Here is a 10,073-nt window from a genome sequence, read left to right as displayed (position 1 = left end):
TCATTGCCCAGATGGTCTCATATAGAAGTTCTGATCTGAGTACTCACTAATTAAAGAGAAGGTGACTGGAATCTAAATTTATCTTCTAATTTTATATCTGACCCTTATCTACACATGAGGGACATGAACACATTTCATTTTTGAATGTAACCCAAAAAAGCACTTAAGCAGGTGCTTAGCTATAAACTGATGTTTGACTCTTACTACCATAAGTAGAGATGATTTCCTGAATGTGGACCATGGAGGAATTTTCAGGCTAGGTCCTAATTTTGCCAGATAAGGGAAGCTGATCATGATTTATGTATTTGAACCTTTTTTTTCCTATGGTGATACTAAGTCTTCAGGCATTTTATGTCCATGGAAGCCAAAAAATACTTCAAGATACACTCAAATCCTTTCATTAACAACATACGAGTTTTATGGAAGGTAACCCAGTTTACTGTGGTTCTTCTACCCTCTTATAGAATTACTGTGTTTTTTGGTTGAGAGAAAATTGCAGTCCGCAGAACTTATTATTTTGTTCCATTTGCATTTATGTGTAAATCCACTTTCAGATAAATATAAAATATTGCTAAACTGAACTTGTAGTGAACCTCAAACCCAGTTTATTTCATAAGAAAATCTCTGTCTTTTCCTTAAAAATAAACTGAAACATGGAATGAACATTAGCCAAGGAAGCAGGCAAAAAATTCTTAAAACTGATGCGTATCTTTCATGACAAGCAGTGTCACAGTGCTCATAGTGGGTAAACAATCTAGACTCAGTAATTTTTTACTTTTTTTTAAACTTTAATTTATTGCCACATTATGCAAACTTCTAATCAATGTTTTGTTTATGGAGAAGAAACTCCATCAACAAATGAGAAACTCTCAAGTAAACACCTACAAAAAAGTAAAGGGTTTCCTCCCTTCTTTGGGCTCATGTTAAGGCAAATCTCTCCTCCCTCCCTTCCTGATCTCTGTTTTTAGTATTCTTGCTGTGGATTACACTCACACAATCCTAGTTCCTTAGATAAGGAAATATGTGGCCCAGAAGGCTTTGGGTTGTGTGCTTAATGGTTTCTGTCTGCTTCTCTGCCCTTGTAAATGGTTTTCCTCTGGCCCAGCATGGGTCAGCCATGGCTGCAACCCCTTCAGGGTATCCTCCCTCTGAAGGGTATCTTCACTCTGATATGAGTCACCCAGTAGTAAAGGCTCACAAGGATGTCCCTGCCCACAGCTGCCATACCTCAGGAATGCTCCCTCCCTGCTGTGGGCCATCCATGACTGCAGCCCCTGGAAGGTACCCCTCCACCATGGAATGCCTCCTTCCAAGAGTGTATCTCCAGCCATGTCCTCAGCAGCCTCTCTCTCTGCATGTCTCCAGTCCCATGCCCCCAAGGACATCTCCCCATGTCTTTCATGCCCCTCATGACTGCAGCTTTTTCATAAACATGTCAGAGCTGGGATGTGGGATGTCCCCTGAAGGGCTGCAGTTCTGAGCACCTGATGGGCTGCTCAGATCAGTTTCAGAGCTGACTGAACCTGTCTGTGACTCTCACAGGACAGCTCGTAGCTGCTTCCCTCACAGAGCACCGTGCAGGTCCCTGCTGCCCAAACACTTATTATTCAAACCATTATGCCCTAGGCAGTGGGACCTTCACCAAGATCCTTCTTCTCTCAGAGGAGGCTTTGCCTCAGAGATGAGAGAACACTACACAAACTCATGACCTTGTTGTTTTGTGGGACCTACAGGTAAGGGCTCATGCTAAGCAAAAGGGAAGCAATTCTGATGCCATAAATTATTTTATACTCAGGAGCACCTTTGAGTCAGGGGAGCCCATCTACAACACAGTTTATAAACTTCACTAAACCCCCTTTTTTTTTGTAGATCTGTTTTAACAGTGGCATGCAACCAGGATAAAAAGCAGGGGTTTAAAATAAAAATGCACAAACCAAGAACAATAGGAGGATATTCAGTGAAATCCCCAATACCTAGTAAAAGCAACAAACAAAAATACCTAAAAATATTCTTAAATATTTTAATACTTAAAAACATTTTTTTCTAATTTACTAACAATCAACTCTTACACAGTTCTATGCATTCAATTGCCTGTGCAGTAGCATCAATGGGGCTTTCACTGACTGTCCCCAAGCTTGTAGAGATAACATACAGCAACTTGACCTGAGAATGTAAAGGGGAGCACAGAAGAAACTCAAAACCTTCAAGAAAATGGCAATAGTTTTTGCATTTCCAGTGTGTAACAACACAGCATTCTCATCTTTGTACCGTCTTCAGTACTTTACTGTTTTTGGTTTTATTCCATATTGTTCTGAACTTCCATTATTTTACATTTGTGTACACAATGTACACACAACCCTACTAAAATTTTTTTTCTGATACTATCCCAGATAAAAACACATGAAAGCTGCCACTGTGTATACTAGTTAACTGAGAACTGATAGACTGAGAAAGGAAGCACACCATGAAAGGGAAGAAAGGCAGTCATAGCACAGCAAACTGTTCGAAATGATCTTGTCACTGATGACTACTGACCTGCTGTCCTCTCCAGGCTGCTCTTGGTCACAACCTTAGTGGCCATTCAGTCCCTTTGATGAGTCCTTAGGACAAGACAAAAATTTTAATGCGTCACAGTACATCTGAAAGTTCAGCTGCAGGGTGTCTGTTTCTCTTGCAGCAGTCTAGCTTCCATGCAAAAGGCAAGGAAAAAATGTCTTTTGCAATCCCTACCATGATCCTTAATTCTTGACATCTTTATAACAAGAGAAAAGGAGCTAGACTGGACTGTTATTTTCTTTATTAAACCAACAAGAACTTGAGCAGCCAGCTTTGGGAGGGCCAGTACTGTAGCTCCACTACTTACACATGGCTAGCTTTTCTTACTGAGGTGTCTGGGAGGATCTCACCCACCCATCTGATAATACATCCCAGCTGGTTGTACTTGCACCTGCTTTATCTCTTTAAACCATGAAAAGGCTGTTGCCTTGTTCCCTTGTTCCAATGTAGCTGGGGGAGACTATGTAAACAATGTCTGGGGAAAAAAGTTAAAATACAAAAAGAAAAGTTTATATTTTTATATTAGACTTTCAGACACTGCTAACATCAAAGACAGGTGAGCAAGACAGGGTTTCCTGAAACAAAAATGAGCTACATAAAAGATGAAACTAAGGATCACAAAACTTTTTTGATGTCTCCTCTGTATCTTGTAAAGAATTCTGCTACTTCTACATGATTCTGCTAATTTCTACATGAGATTTAAGAGTTCAACTTTAAATTTAGCCTTCAGGACAATCTCAAACTTCTATAGGGAGGCAGAGTGGATGAACAAGTGGATGTTTTTTAACAAAGTACATGTGCTTAATACTCTTTTTGTCACCAATGGGCATGTGCAGGTTTTAAGGAGAGGTGGGAATGCATATAAAAGCCCTAATGGTGACTATGACTGCTCCTGTATACTGCTTCTATATATTCTGTATATCCTTCTATATACACCATTGCAACAGCTGCTGCCTAGCTGGGCTCCAGTTGTGGGCTGTGGAAAAGGCTTTTCCTCTCTCCAAGGCACATCACTGGGAGAGTATGCCTCTGAAGTTTAACACACATTGAAGCAACAAAGTAGTTCCACTGGTGTCAAATGACCATAGAGCCAAATACTGAACATTTTCTGGTCATCAGAAAGTAGATAATGAGATTCTGGTCCTATTAAATCTTGTGGGAATGCTGTAATTTTACTGGAGCCAGGTTTTCACCCTATACTCTAAAATGAAATCCCAATCAAATTATTCTAGGAAAGTTAACTGTTGATTGCATTACTGTATTCATTAATGTCTCAATCTTCCTTTCATAAGATAGGAATCAAATAATTAAATATTACACATTTTTGTTTTAGTGAAATGCAAAGGAAAGGTAAAGGCATGATCTGAAAAGTGAAGATATTTTCAAGTTTAAAGAACCATGTGATCTGTATATCACTGCATGAAGAAAAAGAGATAAGGGGCCATATCAAAGATCTGTAATTGGATTAGAAAATGATATAATCATATGGTGTCTTTATTCTTTAGATTAAGCCATTGTCTACCAGAAAGAAGGGGAAAAAGAGAACAGGAATTAAAAGGAGAGTAAAAAGGGAAAGAAATCTGTCTTCTAGTTTTCCTTAAAAAAGACAAAACAAACTAAGGGATATTCAGAGACTGGAAGATAGGACAACCTGATACTGGCAAAAGACACTTACATCTCTCTCTCAAGCTATATTTTCCATTGATGTTTTAATTAAGTAGTGACAAACTCTGATTGCTAAACTCCAGCCTCACTTAGAGTAGCACCATGCTAGCCCTATCAGCTGGGATTACTGCACATTACATTCTTTAACTTTTTTCCAGGCCCTGGAGAATAAGAATTACCAAAGCTGCATTGTCATTGTGTGTGTGATTAGTAGTAATCACAGGCATCTGGGAGAGCATCCGGTAAGCAAATTAACTAAAGAGCTGGAGTCTCCAGGTGAATTTATCTTTTGTTACTTGATAAACTTGATAAACTTGATAAACTTTATCTTTTGTTACTTGATAAGTGCTTAAACACAGCACTGGGTAACATGAGGGGAGAGTCCAGGTGTAGAGCTGAAGATCAGATTATGGCTCTGCCTTCAGCAGACCATCCTAGATGATGCCTACCTCTATACTCCCCCCAGCAACAGCATAGGTCTGCAATGCCTCACTCTTCTGACAAACCTGGTTGGGACTGATTAGGAGTTGATGAGAGTTCATGTGAGATCAGAGAGAGCGAGAGAGGTGGTGGTGTTCATGGGTGGTCCTAGCCATTCTGTTGGATTGCCTGAGGACTAGGGATCTTGAAGCTGGGTGTGAGCTGCAGGTTGCACATGGAAGTGGAGCTGCTTACAAAGTGGGATGAAATTAGTTAGGAGCTGAGGTAGTAAAGAAGTCATGGATTTGTAATCTCGGTTTGGAGAGCTGTATGGAGGATGGCTAGAGGATGTGGCACCTTGCCATGTGATTTTGAAAGGGGACTCCTAGAAGCAAAACATTTGCCCTTTATCTAAGCTCTGTAAGTACATAACATGGGTAACAGAGAAAGACAAATGTAAGCTGGACCATTCCTGCCAAACCACGTTCTTTGGAGAGCACATCCTCCTGCAGTGAAAGCTGACCCTCCTGTCAAGGCTGGAGATGTGGCAATCCTTCTGCATTAATGAGGTGCTGTTAACCAAATACATAAATAAGTTGACAACCCAAAGAACAAAATCTCACTGTTTCCATACGTCTCTTGGCTATGTACCTTTTGTGGCTGTGCTGCTGAAACTTCTGCATATTATATGAAGTCTGTTAACTATGAGTTAGATTTGAGTGCGAACACATTTCTTGTTGATTTTGACGCAATCCATGAAACTACCCAAAAAGACAGCCCTGAAAGGTTGCCTAAGCAAGTTGTCACTTGTTTCATTTGGTAAGTTCCATATTGCCCCTGTGGGCAGTAGGGGAACATAGCAAAAGAAAGAAAAGTATCCCCTACATATGAACAAAGACAGGAAAACACACTGGCAAATTTCTATCCTATTACAGAGGCAAACCTAAATCCTTCCAGCAAAGTGATGTTAACTACCAAAGAGGGACAGCAGCTCTCCAGAAACTCAGAGTCTGTCATGGAGAATATTCATAATAAGAGAAATAAGCCAACTTGTGCATTTACTAGGATATGACATCACTGACAGCCAATTAGAAAGTTCCACTTGTGTCATTTCATAATAAAGAAAAGACTATTCAGCACTCACTGCATCAAAGAACACATGTCACAGAGATTTGCACAGAAATGGGTTGATTAATTTTTAATGAATTATACCAGGAGAAGCTTCCTTGTATAAATTGCTGTGAGAATACCAGTGATAACCCATGCTTGAATAAAGAGTTTCTGTATGTGTGGATTCTACAACTACAGAGACACTAAGCAAAATTGAACTAAAAATTGTGCTACTCACCCTAATCTATCCAGTTCATAGCAGCAGTAAAAGCAGCGTGGGGTGCACAGTAGTGCAGGTTTTAAAGACCATTTTATTCACTGGAAGTGTGCCCTGTAACTAGCAGAATGCTTTCCCACTGTCTTTGTTTTCCCTTCAAGAGTGGATGTCACTCTTGAAAACGGGCCTTTGCTGAACATTGCCTGGTCTCAGCACAGCTTTTAAATTCTGTAACGCACCCTACAAGCTTTCACATATTGTGACTGAATAGCCTTTTCTTTCATGGGACCAGTCAGCTGATGCACAGACCAAACAGAGCATCCTTCTGGACCAAAAATATGCTGTAAAATGGCATTGTTTGCATTTCAAGGTGTGTAAAGGAAAAGAGCTTTTCAATAATGATGTTAGGAAAATATCAGCTCTACATGACCTGTGGAAAAGACAGGTAACTGACCCACTGTGGAGTAAGGCATGGGGCTCAGGTGCTACTGTTCATGTGTTTATAGACAAGTAGTTTTCAGACTTAGAGCAGGGCTTTCACACTAGCCATAGGTATTCTTGTCTTTGTGCAGAAGGTGTCAAGAGCAGGTACACACAATTAAGACTTTCTTAGAATTATTACAAATACACCTCTTTGAAAAGTAAGCACATCCAGAGTTTGGTGGATTTCCAGCATACATGATCACTTTCGAGAGTTTGACACCACCTGCATTTCAACGTGAAACAAAGGTATCATGAATTCTGAATTAACTTTTTATTCAAGCTGGTTTGATAAAAGGCACACAGTACTGAACTGATAGTTTGAACTTAAAATATTAAAGATGGACTTTTTTATCTATTCCATACAAACTTTGGTTGTATAGTAGTGTCCTAGGTTGCAATATTGATGTAGTTAAGTATTCTATTACCACCAGCTGTGGGCCATTAGCTGCTATCACCCACTCCGGATGACAGGCAATGGGCCATCAGGGACCCACCGTGTGACTCATGGACTTATCTCATCCCATTGTGAGATGCTCTGCCGAGGAGGGAGGAGCCAGGTGTTCCCACCTGGATATAACCTGGCCTTGGAACTGCCTGAGTGAGCCCTGTCTACTGGGTTCCCAGAGGACCAGAGCTACACTGGATCTTCAGCTGGAGACTAGACCTTCACAGGATCACCGCTTCAACTGGACTACTTCAGTTGGACTGCTACTACCACCCTAACAGGGTGTTAGGTTGTATCTGACTTTGTCAGTGCTTTTCCTTGTATTATTTCACTTATTTTTAATTTCAATCTTGACTTGTGATCTCCCACTGGTTTGTTATCAAACCAACACAAGTAGTAAATGTATATGTGACCTTTGTTTCTAAAAAATCAAAGGTATCAGGCACCCTCCATAGTCCATGCTATACAAAGTCTACTCATGTTGTTGTAGTCTGCTAATAGTGGTTTAGAATTGGGATCTAGACTGTTGAAATGCAAGGGAAGTGTGAACAACAGTTCTTGTGTGCTTTTGATATTGAAATGATCTGGGTAAAAACAGGGTACTTATAGCTTGCTTATATAGAATCCTATATTAAAGAAAATACATTTCTAAAATACAGTGAACTGATTTTAAAACAGTTTTGTGCATCTAATATTTAGAGCAAGTGCCTGAAAAGCATTTTCTCTTTTAGTTCCTTGTCATATATGTTCAGGATTCATTATGTTACTTGGAGGCAACCAGGTGAATTTCCTCTGAATGTTGTTCGTGCTGATCAAGGAATGCCAACGAATAGTGAATTTTTATTTTAATTGATCTGACTGGAATGAGCTGCCACTCTTCTTTGCATATGAACATATCTCTGTATGGAAATTTTGGTTACATTTTGCGCTCAGAATAATTTAGGATTAAAGGAAGAATTGTGGGTTCAAATACAGGAAGAGTTTTCTCACTAATATATTTTATTCCTGTATCTAGCACTGCCATAAATCAGAGAGGGGATACCTTAGAGTGGCAACTGTAGAAAACAGAAGGAAAAAATTCTCATTAAAATTAATGCATAGGAGGCTATAGATTAAATTAAAAGCCAACAGAATCTCAATGCATTGCAATTGGCATTCCTGAATTAGCAGTTTCTCTACTACAAGTGAAAAATGTCTGCAATGAGAAATTTGCCTTTTTTATTTTACTACTATTCTTCACATACAGTTTGCTGTAGTTTTAAAATAGACAAGCAAAGAAAGAAAGATTTATTTGACCTACCTGTAAGCCTTGAAATATGTATTTAGCACAGCTGTTCTTTTGTGTTTAAACTCATCACAAAAATGCAGCTTTAATGTAACCCACCATTGATCTGCAGTAAGTGGAAACAAAATCTCTCCTTAATTAGTATCATCCAATCACTTTTTTACATTTCTACAGAACACACACTGTGAACTGTTTAATGGACTATTATTTAGAAGAGTGGCAAAGAGCTTGCAAAAAAAAGGCATATAGTGAAAATAAAAACTAGCAGTGTCAATGAAAAATGTGTTGCAAAATAATGGAAAAAAAGATGTTTCATTAAGATGGGCTTCACTGGCATTTTACTGTATAGATGAACACTGCTCCAATTACTGCCAACAATGGGGAAAGAGATAGAGAGATATAGATTCATTACTTTCAACACCCTTAACTGTCTACCACTGAATTCGCTTATCTGTTCCTTTTTCTACAGGACCTGCATGGAGGGGGGAAGGAATAAACAAAGAACTGAGTAGAGTGAATGTGTCACAAATTACCACAAACACACTGTGACTCAATGCACTTTTCATTTCTCTCCTCATTAACTGTGTCTTGCTCAAAATGAGAGACTGGGTCTAAACATAATCAAGTCCCACAGATAACAATTGACTTGACTGCTGGGGCAGTCATCACCTTCTAGCTACTGGGAAATAAATTTAGAAATAAAATGAGTTAAAATAAAATTCACTCTGCTCTCTTTTCTGTGCTCAGATAATTTGAAGGCCATCAAGGCCTGCAGAAACAATCCATCTCTCTGTGAAAAGGAAAGCAGCCTGTGCCACTACCAATAAGGCATGTCTTTAGTGTTATCAAGAGTAAGTATAATTACACAGTGGAAAGGCCATCAAAGTGTCTTGGGCGCTGGCATTTTTTTCCTGAGGTCTTCATCAATAGTGCTGTCGGAGTGAAAAGAATAAGTGGGGGGAAAAGGGAAAAAAAAATAATATCCTCCAGATTGGTGTGACTGACCTGCAATCTAGTAGAGCACATTATAATTTGAGAGCAGTAGGACGATTCAATAAAAATTTTGCTGTCTTCCACTTTAAATCAGGAAGGATTAATTTCAAGAATCTTTGTGGATGCTCTTGTGGTCTTGGTTTTGTCAGTGCTGAAATTTCTTTTCTAAGAGGCTAAAGGACTTCCTGTTGCAGGGTATTTGTACTTGCAAAGGCTCTCTCCTTACCTCTAATAGCACTGTATTTCTGATAGGCAGATTTCTGTCTGGGAAAGAGAAGCTAGAGCTATTTGTTTCTGTTGAACAGTTTCCATAGTCTTGCACTTTTTATTTGGATAAAACATGAGTGAAGTGAATTGGTTCGCTGTGTTTCTATCAAGAGGAGCCACGCCCTGATGGACATGTTTTGGTGGAATTCCATTCAGTGAAATACATACACTGTATGTCTGACACTGTTTCACAGGATGGGAATTAAAGCTTTATGCCTGAGTCTTAGCCTGTGGTGCCTTACTCTGATTAGTAAATGTTGTTCTTGTAAGGAGCACCCCTGATCTCTGGGGAGGACTGTGCATGAGCCAGTCACAGGAAGATCTGGATATATGCGTTGAGCTAGTGCAAATGGCTTGCTAGCTGATTATCTGATAATGAAATACTTTTAAAAACAGAGAATAACTCTAAACCTAGCTATTAACATGCTTCTGGCAGTCTTCTGTTTAATAAAAACAATGTTAGTGACTGTGGTATAAGTCCTGAAAATAATCACCAAGTCTGATAATGAGAGCCAATCATCTAAACATCAGTGTCTGCAGAAATCATGTTGTTGTTGGAACTTTCTTTTTCTGTGGCTACTACATCTGGAAATCACAGTGTCCAAAATGGTGGTGACTGCTTGCTCTAGGGC

General features: G+C 39.4%; 1 long non-coding RNA gene across 1 annotated transcript; it reads left to right on the top strand.

Annotated features, from left to right (window-relative positions):
* Positions 1-1,587: 1,587 nt before the first annotated feature.
* LOC146444410 (uncharacterized) lies at positions 1,588-8,859 on the top strand. The gene is made up of 5 exons (XR_014849448.1): positions 1,588-1,733; positions 4,380-4,463; positions 6,541-6,697; positions 7,628-7,677; positions 8,651-8,859. It is a non-coding gene; the product is annotated as an uncharacterized LOC146444410 (long non-coding RNA).
* The last annotated feature ends 1,214 nt before the right edge of the window (positions 8,860-10,073 follow it).

The sequence above is a fragment of the Lichenostomus cassidix genome, chromosome 1 (genome assembly GCF_008360975.1).
Source record: "Lichenostomus cassidix isolate B80296 chromosome 1, HeHo_3.0, whole genome shotgun sequence".
In the NCBI taxonomy this organism is placed as follows: Eukaryota; Metazoa; Chordata; class Aves; order Passeriformes; family Meliphagidae; genus Lichenostomus; species Lichenostomus cassidix.
The sequence above is the reverse complement of the archived record's forward strand: the minus strand, read 5'-3'. Positions and strand labels throughout refer to the sequence as shown.